At 36.1% G+C, this 22,361-nt stretch overlaps 1 protein-coding gene and 1 long non-coding RNA gene across 2 annotated transcripts in view; one reads left to right on the top strand and one right to left on the bottom strand.

The window, feature by feature from the left end:
* Positions 1 to 22,361, bottom strand: part of LOC134806522 (uncharacterized) — a 383,826-nt gene that overhangs the window by 287,262 nt on the left and 74,203 nt on the right. The gene's annotated exons all lie outside the window — the stretch shown is intronic.
* The window catches only part of LOC134806485 (uncharacterized), a 63,014-nt gene that overhangs the window by 12,940 nt on the left and 27,713 nt on the right, over positions 1 to 22,361 (top strand). The gene's annotated exons all lie outside the window — the stretch shown is intronic.

Below are 22,361 nucleotides of genomic sequence, written 5' to 3'. Positions count from 1 at the left end.
TCACAAACACTTTTGGTAAAATAACTGCATGACCGCAATTGTAAACTTTGCAAAATTGCACACAACTTTATAGGTATATCGATATAAATCTTGTTTATTGCATTTTAGCCCATTACACACGATAGTGTTCGTTTCGGGCCAACATTTAAAAGTCTATCGCCCCTCGTACTTTGATACATATTGAGTTTTTCTAAAGATTTACGTTGAATGAGATTTAGAGTGTAATAAAATCGTGGCAGACCAAAATAACGCCAGTGCTAGCTTTGTGGCCTTTTTCGTTGAGTTCGCCTAGTGATAAATCGAGCCAGGCTACAAGTTTAGTTCGTTTAGATGTACAGTCAACAACAGAGCTATGAATACAGGCAAAGTGCCAAAAATATGTATACACGACCTTAATGTACAGGCAATAAATTACTGTATACATATTTTTGACACTTTGCCTGTATTCATAGCTCTGTTGTTGACTGTACCATTAGATAGGTTGGTACTTAAATAAAGGTAGTTTAAGTAAAATTCAGGTCAGAAAAGTATGTTGTAACCTACAAGTAGCTATCAAAATTACCTTTCATATTTATTAGTGCCTAATCGTACGAAAAGGTAGTTAATTGTTTTAGAATTACCACACTAGTTTACAATATCAACTATAAGGTTTGCTAAACACAAAAAACATATAACAATAATTGTTTGCGTGTCTAATAAAAACCAAATAAATCAAACGCCATTGAAAGACCTGATTATATGGTGCGGTATACACCCACTTGCCAGAATTTCATTTGCCATAATATCATTTGCCATAATAGTCAACAGTCATTATATTGTTTCCCATAATTACATATGCAATACTTATTGTTTACTATATTAGTCACGTGCCAGAAATGTTGTTTCCCATAAAATCAACTTCAATAATATCATTTGTCATCATCATTGTAAGCCATAATTATCACTAGCCATAATATAATTTTTTTACAGAAACCAAATGCTAGCTACTAGAAAAATGGGTTAGGTTAGGTTTGAACTGTGACCCTTACAGAAAAGTAATGCTACTGGAAAAGTGGGTTAGGTTAGGTTTGAACTGCGACCCATACAGAAAATAAATGCTACTAGAAAAGTAGGTTAGGTTAGGTTTGAACTGTGACCCTTACAGAAAAGAAATGCTATCAGAAAAGTGGGTTAGGTTAGGTTTGAATTGCGACCCTTACAGAAACCAAATGCTACTAGAAAAATGGGTTAGGTTAGGTTTGAACTGCGACCCTTACAGAAAAGAAATACTACTGGAAAAGTGGGTTAGGTGAGGTTAAATATTCTATTAAATAATATTATTACAATTAATAATATGGACAACAACACGTATGGCACTCGTACGTTCTGGAATCTAATAATCGGGTAAACAAAGAGTATGTCACATAATTTTTATGGTAAACAAACAATTCGGGCAAATGAAATTCGGGCAAATAAAATTCGGGCATATGAGTATTATTTTATATAATTTTCGGACAAACAATAGACAACCATATGGTGCAATTGCAATCTTCTCACGTTACGTTAGTAAATACTTAGTTAATTGAAGTTTTTCAACACATAACAGAACTATTTAAAAATGATATTTATCTATGTTTAAATCACTTACACGTTATCAAGTTTTTTACTTTGTTGTTCTTGGCCGAAACCAGGAGGGTTATTTGCATTGTAATAACGGGTTATAAATTTGATTTGGATTTATAAAGGTTATGATCTCTCAATCCATCAATCATCAGTGATTGTGTTTGGGGGTTGTGAAGTGACGTTTCTGGTTGTAGAAATGTTACTTTTGACCTTGACATATTATTATCATAGGTATCCATACATAACAAATTGAGATCAAATTCATAACCTGACATTACAATAATAAGCTGTGTGTATAGACTGTGGATTATTGTGGTTTCATGTTTCACTTGTTAGTTAGCAGCAAAACATGTTTAATATGGCAAATTGTTTTCATTTATTTGTGTGATGAACACATATATGTATTTGTTCCTGAGTCATGGGTGTTTTCTATGTATATAAGTATATGTATTTATCTATATAAGTATGTATATCGTCCCCTAACACCCATAGTACAAGCTTTGCTTAGTTTGGGGCTAGGTTGATCTGAGTAAGATGTCCCCTAATATTTATTTATTTTATTTTATTTTTTAATATGGCACATTAAACAATCTATAATGAGTAGGTAATTATTGTTATTATTGCGAGCCTTTTGTATCCCACTGCTGGGTAAAGGCCCCCCTTTCTTCCACTCGTCCCGGGTTTTGAGTCAAAAAATGTTTCCTTGACTAAAGGAGCTCACGCTAGACCGGGCCGTGCCCGGGCCGAGGCGTCCGACATGTCATTTTCTATGACGGCTGGTCGCTGATCACGTGGTGCTTTCCATAGAAAACGGAGCGCGGGGAATTCCGGCCCGGTCTAGCGTGTCATTCTTAATACATGATTTCAGCAAAATTGTCTGTATTCGTTACCCCCAAAGTAGAACATTCCACATATACGAGTAAACGGTAAACTTTACAAGTTGAATAGAGTAATTAGTCAAAGTGCATGTAGATTAAATTGATGCATACGAAAACTGGTTGATGTGTAATCACATTAACAATGTAACAATCAGACGTTTCCCATTTCGATTACTTAAATGATGTAGGTAGGTGGATGACAAGGGAGGAGAGTGGAACGATAGAGCAGAGCCGCAGTAAAATTTTAACAACTAATATGTAATTTATAAAACCGTTCATAATGAGGAACACTATGCTCTTTTGAATAATTAGAATATAAATGAACATTTGGGGAAAATCATAGGTCGTCGTCCTACTTAAACTAAGCACAGTGGGTACCTACAACGGGTATTAGAGTCAATTAAATATTATATTTTAGACAGTTATTCACGCATATCCGTATTTCCGCTCTTATAGCATTCGCCACTAAAGGCTTCGCCATTAATGAAATTTTAATTACCTACATATTAGATTTTGGTTATAGATTATTGGATTATCGTATAAATCGGTTTTACGGACGGAATAGCTCCAGTGCAGAGACAACCCGTAGCACAGGTCGCCCGAGGCGCTAATATATCGCATTAGGGGCCCGATTCGGATTTTGAAATAGACATCTATTAAACATCTTTTAAACATCACCAAGATACGATAACGATATGTTTAAGATCTAACCTGTCAAATTTGACATTTGCGCGATTCTGGAGATACTGTTGAACGATTTCCACAGGATATGACTTAGAGATCCAATTCACATCTAATAGATATCTTACTCTATCTAACGTAAAAGTGACATTGGTTGCCCGAATTGCGCTGCAAAAGAGAACTAGTTGATATCTAAACTATAACGTATATAGAATGGATCTAGTACGTGTCGTCTCTTGTGAATATCTTGAAGTTCGAATACGGCAGTTTGTCTGACATTTGTGCAGGCAGACATCAAAGAGACAATTTGTGCAATGGATGGTATTGTTGTGTTAACTCGTCGCAGCCCGGAGCTTCCGTAATTGTCAGAGCTGGCAATCGATTAATTATAGTAAGGTTTATCAATTTCTAGCTAGAGTATACCTATGCCTATGATAAAATTCAACGGACAAAAATTTTTTAATGATATAGGAAGCAAAAGAGCAGATGAATTGCCTGATGATAAGCGATTCGCGTCGCACATGGACACCCGCGACACCAGAGGGGTTGTATGTGCGTTGCCGGCATTTGAGATGGGAATACGCTCTTTTCTTGAAGGTTTTAAGGCGATCGTTTGCGAATAACTCATATCGGTATCTGAATATTTTATGGAAAAAAAAAAACAAAAGACTTTAATCCAATATCAAATATTAAATATTATAATCAATAAGTTAGGATATTGTTGCGGGTTGGAAATTTTTGTTAAATTTACAATAATATAATTATAATAAGTAACTAAACCAACAATAACTTCATTGCCTCCTATTTATTTTCCTATAGTTGAAATCTCACCCTAGTCATAAATCTATGAAAACCCCATATCGTCTGATGTGACAAACACCTTGAATGCCATTTACTCATCCCGAGAACTCCCGTCATATAAAAAAGAGCGCTCGGTAACAGAACTGTATTAGCCGATCAAATTGGAACTCAAACCTCTATTAGTGACAGTAATAATCCGTCGGCTCCGGAATGGAATGACTGACGCACGTCAGCCTTACCCGATTACTGCGCACTGTGATCTATTTAACTCGGGGTTTCCCGGCCTTCAAGTTAGGGTAAACCCCATTGTCATAGTTTGCAGTGGCGATCGACTTACTTAGGTTGTGTCGCACTGGTATCAATGAACTATGTATTTAATCAGTTACCACACTCAGAGAAACACTGAAGCGAAAAAAGAACTCATTTGAAGTGATGAAAATTTCTTATAATATGAGGTTATGTGTAAAAAGTGTAAAAACTAACCGTTTTATAATTCCGCAAGTGTTTTAAAAATATCATAGGTGATGACATTGATGACGTCATGCCACGTCATGTACAGTCAACTGTAAAAATATGGGTGTACAAATCATCTCATAAATATGTCCCATAACTCTTATGTCAGTGAATTAAGAACTATGGACATATTTTTGAGTAAGTTGTCTACACCCATATTTTTACTGTTGACTGTACATAGAACAGTTACGGACCTGTAAATAGTCTTAAGTTAATTGATTCCATTCGGTTACGACAACTAAGTAAACAATTTCTATTTTAAGTTACATGCATTAAATTTGGTGGCGTAGACTAAACATATATGTGTAATGAATTATTTAGGTACAATACGATTTGCACGGTTAATTTTCGTAACGCGTTGGAATCAATAACTTAACAATTAATCACAGGTCATCATCAATAACTTAGGATTAAATTCACATATTGAACCCCGCAATATAGAACGCTTTTTATATTTCCCCATGCCATGGTACAACAGCAATCAACTTTATAAAAAACAACTCAGCAAAAATAAATCCGCACATCCAGTTCGATTTGTACATTTCCCTCTGCTCCGGTAATGTGTAAGTAGATGATTTCCAAGTGGCGAACATAAAGCGACGGGGACGCGTGTCGAATATGTAACCACGCATACTTCATACTCGACACACGTGCAGCTTCACGACTATAGTGCATTAAGTTAACAATCGAAATCATTCTAATTTAGATCTTAATGCGTTACAGTTGTGTTTAATTTTTAGCGTTAGGAATGTTCATTGTGATGTTGTTTTGTTTGTAGTGGCGATATGTGTCAGTGCGGCTGTTTCGTTCGCACTTGCAGCGGACGCATCAGTCACAGCGAGGAAATTGCCGAAGTGGCAAATATAGTGGCGATTACTGTTGTGTAAGCACGCACACAACCAAACCTATTGGAAATCTCTGTACCGCGTTGGCACAGAATAAATGAAAAACTGAAATATATTTGTTTCGAACTTTTTAACTTGTCAATCATACCTCTACTACTGACTTTATGGTGTTATCGGGAATACGTCAGACGTAATTGAACTATCTATGCAATACCGATTTTTATTTGTCGGTTGTATAAACATATTCGCTACGTTTTGTGTAACATAAGTCTGTACAAATGTCTGTATAGTTGTGTGTTAAGTCTGTACCTACGAACTTATTGGTGGCTTAAGCTAATTAATAGAAGAAAAACTCTTTACTTTATTACCTACTTATACAAAACGTGTAAATTACCGGTTAATTATATTTATTGAATTAACAATATGTCGCTAAGTACTTATATATTTGTGTCACTTGCTCGTGCAACATTTTTCTCGAGATTTACCCACAAGGTTCACCCGGATAAACTCACAACAATAGGAACGCTGTTGCAGTCGTCACCCGTGTTACTTTAAAAACTACTTTAGGAGGTATTAGCCTGCGTGAACAGAGTTAACTACAAGGTGTAACTAAGCGTATATACTTAACGAGTGAATCATTAAAAACTGCCACGCAATAGCACATTCGGGCGCGTAAAGGGCGTGATGCGTGGCAGTTGATAGATGATGTGCAGTCACGAGCCACGAGGGCAATCAACGCGTGCCCCGGAATAATTACCGCCAATGAACCGGGCTGACACGCGACGGACAGCGCGGCCAGCATACTCATAGCAGGCCTACTCATAGCCATTCTAAGTCGATGCACATCAATAACACCGACAGCTAGACGTATGGATCAGCTTGATCGTTTGTCTGCTAGGTGGATATAACTAACACATTACTTACTATGTCCCTTTAGGGGGTTGGGATGGGATGCGTGAACAGTAGATATATTATACGAGTACCTACTCAACCTTATCAAATATCAACTACGGCCTCCGGCAACGGTTATGTTATCTAATATCTATGAAACATAATACAAACAGACATATGTTATTGTGTTTAATTTAAGTTAAATTTGTGTACATTTAGTCGACAAGTTTGTTGTGGTTATTAAAGTTTAAATCATAAACCTACTTGTTTCAGCTTATTTTTCTGATAAGACCATAACTTACTAAACATAACTTTTCACCACACCAGCTTGGAAAGGCTTACTTTGCACTTCAAAAACTGATAGCAAAGTTGCATTTTATTCATATGTTAGGCAATGTAATAAAATGCAAATTTTGAGTTGTTTTCTTATGTTTGCTGGTAGAATTGACTTTTAAATGATGATTTTGAATGATAAATATTTAATAACATTAATTTGGATTTGATTTGGTTTGATTTTGTTTGATTTTTAGGGTTCCGTACCTCAAAAGGAAAAAACGGAACCCTTATAGGATCACTCGTGCGTCTGTCTGTCTGTCTGTCTGTCTGTCTGTCTGTCTGTCTGTCTGTCCGTCTGTCACAGCCGATTTTCTCCGGAACTACTGGACCAATCAAGTTGAAATTTGGTACACATATGTAAGTTTGTGACCCGAATACGGACATGTAACGTAAACAAATGAATTGTAAACATGGGGGCCACTTTTGGGGGGTAAATGAAAAAATGAAAAAAAAAATTTTTTCAAACTATATTATGTTACATATCAAATGAAAGAGCTTATTGTAAGGATTTCAAATATTTTTATTTTATAATTTTCGAATCAACAGTTTAGAAGTTATTCAAGAAAATAGGCAAAAAATGACCATTCCCCCCCCCTTATCTCCGAAACTACTAGGTCTAAAATTTTGAAAAAAATACATAAAATAGGTCTATACCTATAGATGACAGGAAAACCTATTAGAAATGTACAGTCAAGCGTGAGTCGGACTTAATTACAGTTTTTAATCCGACCCCTACGGATTTTTTAAAGAGATTTCACTCACGTTTCACATAAAAAATACATTGTTAACAGTGCCGGATTACTTAGAGTAGTAGTTTTCTTAGAGTAATTGGTGATAATTTTCTGATAAGATAATCAATCAAAAATAATGGCGCGTAATTCTTTGGGAAACAATCGGTACCAGTAGAAGAGTCGTGATTACATGCATAGATTCGATTTCAACCCACTCTTTTGCGGTTCGGCGTTAGGTCTTATGCGAGGCCTTCTGCCTTAATTACACTTGGGCGTGGATCCAAATCCAAGCTTTCCTCTTTCGCAGCTAGGCCTACTGCCTTTCTCACACTTCGCCAATTCAATTCCAAGCTCTGCTTTCTTGCATATTTTATGCATGAAAACAACCTCGAATATCGAAGCCTAAGAAATATCGAGCCCTATGCGAAGCTAGGCTGATAGAAAACTGTCCCATCCCTTCTCTGTATGAAATCCTGGATTCGCGCCTGGTTGGGACTAAAAGTAAAATTGCGTTTGTATATCGAAAAATTTTCGCGCTCGCTTCGCTCGCGTTTTCAATAACTTTATAAGGTATGATAAAGGTGACATCCGGGTGGCGACTGCAGCAACATTACTCTGTTGCAACGTTACTGCTGCAGTACTGTCAACTTCCGTGATAAACTGATGTGACTGATTTCCATACTAAAAGTAAAAATTTACAACTGTCTATCATATTGCGTTTTTATATCGAAAAATTTCCGCGCTCGCTTCGCTCGCGTTTCTATTACTTTCTAAGCTATGATATAGGCCCGGTGACATTCGGGTGGCGACTGCAACAGCATTAGGTACTCTGTTGCAACATTACTGCTGCGGCACTGTCAATTTTCGTGATAAAATGATGTGACTGATTTCCATTCTCAGCTGTAACGCGGCAATGAACTTCTCTCAATTTACCAAAAAATCAATGTAATCTTGATGACCCGAGGGAGAGGGGGCACCTAGAAATCCTTAGGGCATCAACATATCTTAATCCGGCACTGATTGTTAAAAAATGGGTAATATACGGAACCCTTGGAACGCGAGTCCGACTCGCACTTGGCCGGTTTTACATTTAATATTTGCTTCGGGTTGGTGTGGTGAAAAATTTTGTGTTTCACTCGGGGGCAAATTTTTTTAACCCTCGTGCTTTGAAATCCTCGCAACGCCCAAGATTCCATTTTTCGAACCACTCGCTACGCTCGTGGTTCAATTTTGGAATCTTTCACTTGCTCGGGTATCAATATTAGCACGAGCAATATCATTAATAATCTGAGTGAGTGAACATGTTTGCAAGCGACGCTCGCTTGTGATCAACAGTAGGTAAATTTACTTCCTATCTTAAGTAATAAGATAGATAAGGTAGATTGTATTTGTATTTCAATATAAACAGAAAAGGTTAATACATCATCACCTAGTAACTATAATCATAAATAAGGATAACTTTTTTTACCTGTCCCGTTTAATGGGTAGTAACGCTGCCTATGAAAAGGAAAGTAACCCTGCCTATGAAACCGGTCCCGGGTTCAAATCCTGGTAAGGGCATTTTATTCATGTGATGAGCACGGATATTTGTGCCTGAGTCGTGGGTGTTGTCTATGTAAATAATATTAAAATAAAAAATACGTCCAATAAAACATAAGCGTGTCATAAACATTCATATTAGCCTATCAGTATGAGTTTGCCTAGAATTTTTCGAACTAGATGTTTTTGGAAAAATACAGATACCTAATACTTAAACTACTTAAACCTTTTTCGCCAATAAATACGTTACTCTTAACACTAGTTTTTACAGAAATATATGTATGGTTAAAGTTGGTCGGGTTATTCAGGCTCACTCTGTACACGTAGCCGTTTTCATACTTGTGGAGTAATCTTGGAAGAATGTGAAAGCGTCCCGTATGGAACATATGCGTGCTATACAACCAGCAAAATACAGTAATACCTGAAAGCTATCTTATTCCGTTGAACATAAGAACGTGTTTAAATATTTTTGGTTGTCTTGTCGTCTTCAGTGTATACTTTACCTGTGTCTGTCTGTACTGATTACGTGGCTCTAACGCCAGTCTCTTTGGCAGTACACAAAGGATTGTGGGACGTGACGATGCGTACAGCTGTTAAGTTTCCATGGAACACACGTTTCCTAGACTGCGTTTGATAGCTGTCTACGTATGGTACTTAACACAATCTTACGTTTTCTGTTTACCATAAGACTTAAGTATACATCATTTTCTGATAACCAAATTAAACTCGATAATTATTTTATTCTTAAGATGGTAGAACATAACTACCTCATATTTTGATGTAAGGCAACACCTCTTTTTTGGTACGATTTCCATGTACTGACTTGGTAGGTTTTTATTCATAGGAATTCGACGTTAGACTATTTTACCGTTTCGTTTTATTAACAATTCATCATAATATCAATTTACTTCATAATATAATCAGATCAGCTTATAAATCAAATGCAAAAGTACACAAACGTCAATTAGATGTAATCGGTAGGGTAGAATGGATCTGAATCAATTACGCTATACACAGAATTGCAGTAGAGGGTGGCAGCATCGAATGGCCTCAAATAATAAAAGACATGAGCTTTTGCAACGAATAAAGATACGATTTTTTCGACAGGACCGATCAGCCTAAGGTCTCATTGTACGTGACTTATCAATGCGAATCAAGTAGCTATGACTGGCAGTCATCTGATCACAAGATCACGGCGCGGAAGTATGTTAGACAAATTACCTAATGTATAATGTTACGTACCTATTTTTGCACTAAAGGATTAATTTAATAAGAGGTTGAACTGATGTACCTACTAGTCAACTAGAGCTTGATTCAGATATAAGTGATATAACAATTTGTTATGTTTTGGACCTTATTTTGTTACTACCTTGAAAATCGATCACACTGATTTGTGCATGCGAAACGAAGTGAAAGTCGTGCCAGTTCAAAACCGAAACATAATGCTAAAACTGAATCGGACTCCTGTTTGTAAAGCAGTCATTTAGTCATTCGCTTTCATTATTCTTAAGAGTGACAAACTATTAAGACAAACATATTAGATGCCTAATTACCTACTATGGACGCAGCAACCTTACAATGAAATAACAAAATAAGACTACTGCAATAGTTTACATTAATTAGTGGGTATTGAACTGAGAATGTTAAAACACATCACGGTGAGATATTTTGATTTACTTTTGCTATGTTGACTAGAACGATATTAAATACTATAATTTATTTTAAACTTGTTTAGTGTACTAAAGAAATATAAATCTGGATTCATTTGTAAAGACATTTCCATAAATCGTTTTCATTGCCAAGTGTAGTGCAATTTAAAACAGTTGCCCAAAATTTGAGCATACAAAGAATATGCAGGAACACGAAATTAAAATAAAATTTAGGAACAGAAAGGGTTACTTTTACTTATAATTTACAAAGGAGATAGGTACCTAGTACTAGTACTTAAATTTAGTAGGTAAGTGTTTCTATTCACCCACGTTCAAAATAGGCCGTACAAAGTCTCATACATGTTTAAATAGAAGAGCAGCTCTCGAACCTTAGACGTCTAGGTAAGTGGTCTTTCAGAGTGGCAGGATAATATCGGCCGTCAATCCCGCCCGCCTCTTCTGCGACATGTGATGGCAACTTCCATTCAACTATTAATGAGAACCGGAGAAGTCATCCACTTCGCCCATTAATGTTGTATCTGGAAGGATTTACCTATAGATAGTCTCGTTTCTACGTAATTGTGGAAGTTAGAAGACAAAGAACCCTAGGCCAGGCCGGCTGAGAGCCAGGGGCAACCATTTATAATGAAATGAACCTGGGATAATGCTAACCATTTTTCCGAACCGGGTTATCGTTTTCTCCGAGTACTTCGAGCGGTGGCTTAGCTCGGCCCAGCTCCGGATGGATGCATGTCTCCGAATAATGATGCGGGTGCTGACGTGACGTAAGCGTGACAACGAATAAAAGCCTCCGCGATAATAAAATCTTCGCGAGAACAGAGTCTGCATTTTTAATTGTACGCGCAAAATTATTTTATTTTCTTTCTAACAGCTCAAAATCCCAACTGAGCATGTTTCATGGAATACGTGCAGTTTTGTACAAACTTAATTTAGTTGAACGAATTTTGTGAGATCCCTAGTTTTTACACGTACTTTTAAACTGTTTGAGATTTATTACCTTTTCTCTAAAGCTTATTTGACCTAGTTTTGCAATATCTAAATAAGTCTATAAAGGCGCGCAAGACATTAGGACAAATAAGTTGATGATGCTCTAAGCGTTGCGCTGCAGTGGCAGTGTTACATAATGCTCACGGTGGCATATGAAATAGAGCGAACTTCGCACAAAACAAACACACACGTACAGTCGTACACTGTACATACCCATATACCGGCTCAGCGGTAAGCCCTTTCATTTGCATGTTTTCCCGGCAATATCAAATATCGGAACTAGAGCCGTAGCTTCGCACATTGTATCGTCGCCTCTGTAATTAAACTTCGACAGCTACCTACATAATTACAATACCGTACTACTGAGTCGGCGGGACCGCGAATAAATTATTCATGAGAGGATAATCGCGATTAAAGTAAATATCACGAAATCCATTCATATTCGAGACCTTCGGCGCTTCGGGCTTCCCACATCAATTATTTTTGTTAGACAATAATAGTAAAATCTTTGTGGGATCTTGGGTTATTAGTTAAAACTGGCACAAAAACATGATAATCTTATAAGTTATCTATCTACTTGCGTGAGATTGAAAAAATGCTTTAGTCTGAGACAGGTGAATCAGCGGTCTTGAAAACCGCAACCGCTGTGAGGCTAGTCATGTAACGTTTGTCGAATTTAGTGACGGGCTATCACGCTGATAGAATTCTGTTACTGGAAGCGGTCAGATAATCGAGCTACTTGTGTTACGAGTTACGAGTACCTAACACAAAACAGGCAAACTGAACTAAAGTCCCAATTAATGCATTTTTAAACCTTCCTTCAGAGAAAACATGTCGGATTACAATGAAGGGCGTTAGTCTCAAATATTTCCCGCAACTTAAAAGACTGTTGTTGCGTTACGTAAGCTCTAGTTCATGACATCTTTATTCTTTCCACAAAAATAGGCTACAGCATATTTTGCAGTTTAAAACAGTTGCATCCTCAAACTCTTGTGATAGCGTATTACCTACATTTGGTTTCAATGTGATCATATCGTTAATTAATAATAAAATATTGATAACACTGGGTATAAGTACTTATTATCAAAATATATTTATAATATCTATTTTTATTTACTAGAAAAATAAAACGATGAACAATATTATTCATATGCAAAGAGATAAACAATCTCATTAGAGAGGAGGGACCATATGTTCAACCGTATTTTCACCAGAATTTTATGCCTTTTTACTTCAAGTTTAGTAGGAGGTCTTTAACATATTGCATAGTTAAAGGTGTGAGTTATGAGCACGGCTGATGGCTCGGTGCCCTAGTTGCATGCGAATGCATCTGGGATGAAAGACGGTCAAGTGGAAACCGATTTTACGATATAGACGCCTAAGATCACGGCGATGTTTCTGTGAGCATTTTAATCTAGGATTTCATCGGACTGATGCTATCTAAAATAAGTTTTTTGTAATGGTCTGAATAATATATCAGGTTTTGACTGTTGGCAAGTCCAACAGAAACTAAACTCGTTTCATTCATCCCTCTTTGTCTGTGCTGTATACTTTATGCTTTATTCGTTTTTAACCTTCTATTGTGGCAGTTCAACTTTAGCAGGAATCTACCAACATTTTTTTAAATTATTTAGAAGAAGATTTCATCTTTATAAATCTAATATGTACATACAATTTTCTCAGAAAAACGTAAATGTATATTTTATTAAAAAATAAAATGCAAAGAAGTGTGCATTATTAACTCTTCTCGGCTCATAGTTCAAAGCTAATCTTCACTGGAATAGCGGTTATTTCTTTCTTTTTCCACTTAAATGTGAATAAAGAAGGTGAATAGAATAGAATAAATGTTTATTGTATAACTGTGTACATACGAAGGTGGTAATTTACAAAAGTAATAAGTATCAACAGTTGCCTGCTAGGGCTGCGGTGTTCTCGCTTTCGTAATGGTGGAGGAAAAATCTATGAACAGATACGGAAATACGATGAAAGCTGCCTTTTTTAGTTATTTTATTCAATAAATCCTCTAAGTTTCCCTTATTTTACGCTTTTACTAGCGACCCGCCCCGGCTTCGCACGGGTTACACAAAAACCGTAACAAATTATACACTTAAACCTTCCTTAAGAAACACTATTGATAGGTGAAAACCGCATGAAAATCCGTTCAGTACCTACCTAGTTATTGAGTTTATCGCGAACATACATACACACGTACAGACAGACGCGGCGGGGGACTTTGTTTTATAAATAGTGATAAGGAAATTATCACTGAGACTGCCATAATTTTTGATTAGTTTGATCTGAATAGAGATTGTTGTTTAAGGTGCAGTATGTTCAGAAAACGGATTTTTAAAAAGTCGTAGCGTTTTTTGGATCGTATTGTGATGTCGTGCCATAAATTGTTCCTGAGGACATATGTTCCTGATTTTTTTCGATCGAGCGAAAGTCAAAAATCTCATATTTCGAATCGCTGAAGTCCCTAGAGAAAGGCCTCAAGATTGTTAATTAAATTTATGGCACGACATCACAATACGATCCAAAAAACGCTACGACTTTTTTCATTTACTTTTAATTATTTTGTAAACATAGAAGTCAAAGGCCGTCGGAAAATTTACTAAATATTTATTAATGTTATTTTAGACATAGGTCCTATATAGGACAATAACAATTTAGTAAATTTTGCACAAAATCTAAACATATGAAAATTATTTCTAAAAATTAGCATACTCACAGTGTAAAAAGTAAGTGTGGTCCGACGGCCTTTGACTTCTATGTTTACAAAATAATTAAAAGGAAATGAAAACTTTTTTCACGCAAGTCAGCCATACGTAACTTTTTTTTAAATTCAGAGACAAACTAAAGTCGGGGGACTGCCATATCGTGCGATATCAAGTAACATGACAGATTCATCAAAATTGTTTGCAGCAGACATTTCATTTCGAATAAAACGTCATCTCGAATGATACCTATTAGAATAGAGGTCAAATAAAATCCCTTTGTTTCTCAGAGATGTTCTAAATTTTAATGTAATGAAGTGTAACCCGAAAGGACAAAGTTTTTTATAATAAGTACTTAAAACGTCATATGGAGTAATCACAATAATCACAATACATTTTTTCTTCCATTTTGCGTTAGGTGTTGAAATCCATCACTCTGTAGCAGCACCAATTAGCGTTCTTTAAAAAAATGATAGATATAGAGCCATTAATAATACTCATCTCCATTCGATTTGATTGAAATGAATACTTAAAGGAACACTTAAAACTAAACGCCCGCACGTATTTTAGTAAACAATTACAAAATAATATTTACGCACGCCTTGACTTTTCGATGTCAAATAGTCAAGGTTGAATTGTAATGGTGTTATTGTAATGGAATAACTGAAGCTCTGTCAATGGAACACAGTTCGTTATAGGAAGTTATGCAATTATTTCATCTTTGATTTGAAATTGTAACGAAATATTTTTTTTATCAAGGTAACTTTGAGCAAACGCAATGTTTACCTTACCTTTTGACCCGATTTAGAAAATCTCTCGCAATCGAAAATTATTTTATGATTCGCGCTGGTTTAATATAATTGCGACTTCAAAGAAATTATACACGTACATATATAAGTAAGGATCGAGGGTACTATTTCTCTATGGAGGGTAGGATAAGTACAATCGCCTGCGCTGACGGTGTTCCAGTTAAAAAAAAATTGGCTTAATCCTTACTACCTGCTACCTGCAAGGCGTTCAATCGAGTATCGCCCGGGTGGAACACCGCGAGCGCAGGCGACTGTACAGGGAATCACGTTTCTTGAAGATGTTGTAGGCGCGCAATTTTTGCTATAAATAAATTACTAGTATTTTAACTTACTTTGGCAGAAATAGAGCAATAAGATTCGCTATATAATCAATGAGTGGATAAGTAAGTTCTGTATATTTTATGTTTACGTAACAAAAACAATAAATTACTTACATTAAAAAACGATTACCTACCTACATACAAAAATAAACAATTCTAAAAAATACAAGTTGTTTTTAGGTTTACATACATAGGTAGGACAGGCGTGTGGCTCAAGTCTACAACTAGGTAGGTACCATAACTGACCGTAAATTTCATGAATTGACATGAAGGCGGTAAGGTTAATAAGCATTGTTTTTTCTTTCCAACTCAGTAGATAGAAAAGGCCATCAATCTGAGCAGAATCGTGTGGGCACAGAGGTCACGGAGGTGTGACTGGCATCGGATAGGACACGAGTTACTATGACAGTTCTAATTACTTGCCTGAATTAACATTAACTAAATGTTACGATTTAGTTGTCGACGGCGGCGACCTTTAAATGGACAATGTCATGTCATTAACTTGAAAAATGTCAGGCATTTCAAGTTATAAATAAAAGTGCCAGTCTTATTTGGAATGGTATTTTTTATTATTTAAGATTAGGAAGTGTATTGAAGCTGTTTGTTGCCTTAATGAACCCGCTAGCAATAAAAGTTTGCAGGAAATTTTAAAGCCAATAAAAGTGAATTGGTTATGAGTGGTGCGGTATTGATCATGATTATGGAAGAATAATCGATAGATAAAATATGATCCTAGGCTTTTTTTTACTATTAATTAGTGTTTTTCCCAGTAGGTACCTAGTGCTTTTCCCTTATAGTAACTTTTTATATCAGTCATGGTATAATAATATACTCCGCCTGGTACTCTATTCCGAGATTCGCGTATGACCTAACTGACACGGGCCTACGTCATCATGCTGTTTACAGGTTCTCAAACTTTAAAATGTGGGAGAATTTTAACCAACGGTGAAAATTATTTTAACGGCATTAATTTTAAGTTATTCATGTGGAAACATAGTAAAATAAAACAAATCTAATGTATTAAATTAAACTTTATTTATCTATACAAGACAAACGTTTGAAAAACTAATTCACAGTTACACATTAATTACCAAGCTTACGACGTGAAAAGTTTGGAAAACACTGCGACTGCTGACACTGAGCGAGAAGGAAATAACAATTAACACGCGTTCGACAAGGATGACGGTCAGGGCATGAAGTTATCTAGATCCGAATTGTCAAATGTGACAGCGCTATCCTGTGTTGCCAGTAATGTAAACAGAATTACCCGAACGTGTGAAATTTCTTTCGTGAATCGGAAGATATTGCTAACGAATAATTAAAAATGACGTGTTATTGTAAAATTTAAGATAAAATACATATAAATGAAAATTATAAAATTATAAAGAAATATTTTAACTTATTAACCATAGGTATAATGTACCCATGTAACATGTTATGTTGAAATAAAGTGGCAATGTTATTGTGACGTAGGCCCGTGTCACTCTGGGAATAGAAGACCATGTTTTATTAGACCATGGGTATCAGTCATTTCACATAAAAGAAAATAAAAACATATTTACAAATAGGTACTTAATTAATAATATAAATTTAAAAATTGTTAGTTGCTTATTCCTACTGGCGGCAGAATAGCTTACTGTTTTAGATTATATGATTTTAACAGTTTTTGAGTCTAATTTATAATCGGTATTTAAAAGTGATTCAATTGCCTCCGAACTACCCAATTTGAGGGCGTGCGATTGGGGTAGGTATGGACAACCATACTAAAAAGGGTACATTAACAAATAATCGGCCAAGAGCATGTCGGGCCATGCTCAGTGTAGGGTTTCGTAGTTACCATTCTGTCAAAATAGGCCAAACGGGGGCTATTAGTAAGTATCATAACGAAGTACCGTTGCAGCGCTTTGTACACTACGTCTTTTTACTAAGAAAATAAGATTTTTTACAATAACTCACAAACGACTAAACCGATCATGTTCGCTGTAGTTTTCATTGAAAGTATTTATTAAGCTCTTGTTTCACAATTTTTTTCATATTTATTGGACCTGTGGTTCAAGAGTTAGAGGGGGGGGGACACATATATTTTTTCTTTCGGGGCGCATATTTCCGAAAATATTAACTATATCACAAAATGGTTTTAGGATACCCTTATTCATTTTACAAGACCTATCCAACGATACCCCACACTAAAGAGACAAAGCAAAAACAATTGGAAAAAAAAATATGGGACATACTCAAAAAAAATTTTTTTTGCACTTTTTATTTTACCGTTCTGTCGCAATGCATAAGAATAACAATAAAGATCACGAGCAAAGCCTCGGACAGACAGACAGACCTGGCGAAAGTATAAGGGTTTCTAGCTGACTACGAAACCCTAAAAACATCACCTTGAGCTTTTTGAGCCTAAGCATTTCTTTTTATTGAAGGAAATAATTGACCGGAGCGTAGCGAAGGTCTACGTTTCGACTGGAGCATTTTGCTTTTGTATGTCCGGATGTTCTCCTCTACAGGTCGTAATTCTTAACCGAATCTCGTGAAATTTTGTGACTGGATTCTATGTCTAAATAAAATTTTCTTGTCCGTCCGGTTTTTTGATTTTTTTTTAAATGGCGGAGTCGTGATAGCTCGCGCCTAAACAAATAGTGGTATCGGTACCATACGAGTGTTTTCTTTTTGAGATATGTTTATAGATTAAATGGCCAAAAATTCAGAAAATTTATTTCGCTGGTTTCGAAGGTATGGAGATATTTAATTTTAACTAATTTTAATTTGAGAAGGAGTAGCTAAATTTCGTCAACCCATCTAAGAACTATTTGGCTCAGTTTGTAAACGTTCGCTTTTTCTGTTTGCACAGAGGGTCTGGGTTCGATCCTCAGTAATTGTATGCTGGGATATTATTATAACTTTTTGTATTTTTTTACACATACATTTCGTATTGTTTTTTTTTTTTAATTTACTATATTTAAAGCTCTTATAGTACCATGTTATTTAAAGCTCTGCTCGCGAGGTCTACAGCTCACAGAGCCACTAGTACATTTTTACCCGAAAACGTTAAAGTTAAAATATGGATTTACAAAAACCTGTTGAAATATTTCCTTCTGTAAAGTCTGGTTTGTTAAAAAACCCTTTGTCAATCCATTGTTTGGATTCAACGATGGACAAATTTCAAAACGTTTCAGTTATATAATTGGCTGGCTGTGAATGGGATCTCGGAGTTTTAGCACACAATACGCGACCTTTTTGGGGTCTGTAACATAGTTCATTCCCAATATTGGGGCAGAGGTTATCTTAGGTGAGTCCCGGGAAACTTGCCGTGAACCTGGGAATTGTACTTACTAGCCGTTATTTTTAAAAAGAAGCAAGCTTCACCAGTTTACGAAACGTTAACAAAATTATGAGGATTAGGTAGGTACCTAATATTTCATAAAAAAAATACATTTTATAAGTAACATAATGCGAAACGTAGGTTTGCGTCATTTCATTATTGCTAAGTAATTTATTTCTTAAAAATATATCTGATTTACTCAGTTCATTATGAGAATCCAATTTTTAAAGAAGAAAACTACTTAAATATATTTAATACATTAACAAGACAAATCGGATCGAAGAAACATACCTACACAGTTCGTAGGTATCATGTAGTAAACAAATGTGTACATTGTGTACGTGTTCATAGTGTAGGCGGCTGTCATAATCCGGAGTTAATTAAAATTGCGAGGACGGATTAATGATCCGCCTATTATATTCGTTACATCGATATTGTTTTCGCTTCTCTCCCTGACATGCGCGAGCTTCCATAAAATTATTATGGTTACTGAAGCCGTTTGAAACCACATATATTCGATTATCGGTTCACAATTAAATACTGAAAACTGTCTGGTTGCATTGTTACATACGTAGCTACAAAAGATTGATTTATTCAATGCACAGAATAATAGGTGAGACTACTTGATGCCTTATATAAATAATAGAAACTAAATTGAAACCTACTGAACATTTAACCTTGCCTCTGTAAGTAATGGCGTTCGAATTGCGGCACCTAGCTTACAGCGCGTCCCCGATATACAAAGGGAGATGTCACGTGAATGTTAATTCGCTTCCGATTAGTATTCAAGACAAAACAACAACTAATAAAAAGGAGCCACCGTTGGGAAAATTGAAAATATCCGCAACCGTCAGGAAAATGAGGAGATCTCTTAGTCACGCCGGGAAATTAGACTCGTCCCGGCATTCCAATGCCAGTCACGTGGCGCGAAAAGTTTGTTTACGTTTCCATCTGATTATGTGATTATAATCCAAACCACATCAACTAAATGAGCTTGTGTATTTTACACCTAATTAATAGTAGGGAAGTGTAACCTGAATTTTACATTGAGCAGATAAACAACTTCAAAGGCGATCTGGATCACTCGCAAACATTTAGATATTTAGCATTTTTACGATAAAAACAGTAGGGGAGGTAGGGGACCATTGGGCAGTCGGGAGGCTCGGGCACCCCCTTGTAATACGTCCTGATTTACAAGGGGGTGCCTGAGCCTCCCGACTGCACAATCGTCACCTACCTTCCCTAGGTATTAGGTGGTAACTATTAGTAAACTATGGATACTTGTTCAGTACCTATTTACTGATAGGTAAATGAGCAACCATAGGCTCTCGTTAAAGTGAATGAAATGTAAGTACCACTTCGGTGGATGAGTGAGCGATACTAGCGATATTCCAGGACTGGAGTTTGGGATAGAGGCGAATAAACAACGTTATCACAGCGAAAATTTAATACAACGGCTCAAAATGATACGGATAAGGTATTGATTATTTGCGCCGCTCACTCTTAAGCAGAGCCGCATGGGTTCGACTGCGATGCAATGATATTAATTTGAGTGGTACTGAATTTTTGTTTTCGAATGTATACCCGCAGGATAAACTGGCTTATTTGAATGAGAAGTACTTATGCAGACCGCAAGCGCAGGCAACGAGTGCTCTTGCCGACTCGAACCAATAGACCGATACACGTGTGCGCCACAAATGAAACCCGAACGTGACTTTCATGTTGTGTGTACCGTGTGTACGTACGAACGTAGGTACTATGTACCTGGGTGATATGCGTAGTTGGCACTTCAGTTTCAGTGGTATTAAAAAAACACACGCACGAATATTTTTTAAAAGTGTAAATTACAAAACATAGCTTTATATAACTACTAACTTAGACACATGCATTAAGTTTCGGGCAAAGTTTATATTTTTAAATTAGTTTGAATTTCGTAGGTAGGTTTATTGTCATTTTTACATATTTAGATACCCAGTATTTATACCTCTACATATTTAGCAAAAATACCACCCCACAAACGATTCATTCGTCGAGTAAGAACAATTAGTGAATTAAATATTTAATAACCTTTGGAATAATATAATGTACAAACCTACGTGTTGAAATTCTCTTAATGTATGCGTGGAATATATTATTCATTGTTCATAATTTATATCTAAACATAGGTTATACAGTTTTTAGTCTAAATTACCTCGTGCCAAATACAAAACCTTAACCGCCGGTAATAATTGAAGGGGTCGGCAGGTTAACGCACATTAACGTACAATTGTAGTGCCGGTTTACGATAATTTTGATCAATAACACGGAATATCTTCATAGTGTCCACGTAATTCCATTGCTTAGCGAGTCGGACACTGAGAAAAACCAGTGTAACAGTCACCTCGAGATACGTTTATATGCGAGATCAACAAGCACACTTTATACGGGTTATTTTTATCGTTCGAATCGCTGGTACTCGGTGTGCAATTGGAATAACACTCTAGCTCGAGTGTGCATCAGCATGTAAGTGTCGATTAGCCCAAATTACCCAGCAAGCTACCATCATGGCCACAGAGTACAAAAGATTACACAAAATTAGTATAGTTATCTTCCTTCCACAAAAAAACAAGAAACGCTTTACCTTAATCTATATCATTTTTAACGCGGTCACATTGCGCGCTTTTAATCACGCGTTTAATCGAGTTTCGATGTCAACAACAATTGTCTATAGTTCGTTTTTTTAACCCCACAAAAAAGGAAAACAATCTTGACGTATTTTTTTATTAAAAAACACTCTTGAAAAATAAGTCGCGGCAAATATGTAACAATTATGAATCATTTACATTCTTTTGCTTTTATAAGTAATGGTTACTGATTTTTTTAAAAGCGTTTTTCAATTAAAAGACACGCCAAGATCGCGTAGACTTTTTCTAGTGCTAAAAAAAAGCGAACTATAAATACCTAGACGTCGCATGAGATGCATTTCGAGTCGTGTCATGTTCGCAATTTTAATGTAAATAATGCCTATGTCAACAACCCGTACTGCACCATGCCCGAATCAAGTTGTGTCATCAAGTTAATGTTATGTGTAATAATTGTAGTGATAATAAATTAATAATAACTTCAAATGATCCCACGGAAAACTCGAGGCCTATTCTGATTTAACGATTTATCACGGTTTTGACACGAACGTGACGATAACCACGTCATCTATATACATAAAATAAAGCTGAAGAGGGTCGAAAGTCTGTACATGGAAGATATTTGAAACAAAGTTGGCTGGGGATACTTAGAATCGATAACAGAACACGTTCCAAAAGTTTTTAGAATTTTTGTCTGTTTGTCTGTTTATCTGTTTATGTGTTTGTCTGTTTATTTGAACGCGCATCACGTGAAAACGGCTGAACGGATTTAGATGAAAACTTTACTAATCTGTCCAGAAAATCCCCGGCCAGGTTATAGGCTATAAAAATTCAACCCCTAAAAGGGGAAGTAGCCACAACACTCGATTGACTTAAGTTTGCCCCTGAATCGTATGGCGCTACTTAGGAAGAAGGGGCAAACTTTTTTCAAATATGTGCTAACACAATAGAATACCCTGGTAAACTAACAGATGGCGCTGAATTTAATACGATGTGACATAAATATGCCACCGCGGAAGGATTTTGCCAAATTAACTCTAAGTTTAGAATTTCAATCAATCGTACGGATATCAACAAATTTAATTGAATAAATTGTGT

The sequence above is a fragment of the Cydia splendana genome, chromosome 3, assembly GCF_910591565.1.
Source record: "Cydia splendana chromosome 3, ilCydSple1.2, whole genome shotgun sequence".
NCBI classification, from domain to species: domain Eukaryota; kingdom Metazoa; phylum Arthropoda; class Insecta; order Lepidoptera; family Tortricidae; genus Cydia; species Cydia splendana.
Note: the sequence above shows the minus strand (reverse complement) of the source record. Positions and strands in the feature narration are given on the sequence as shown.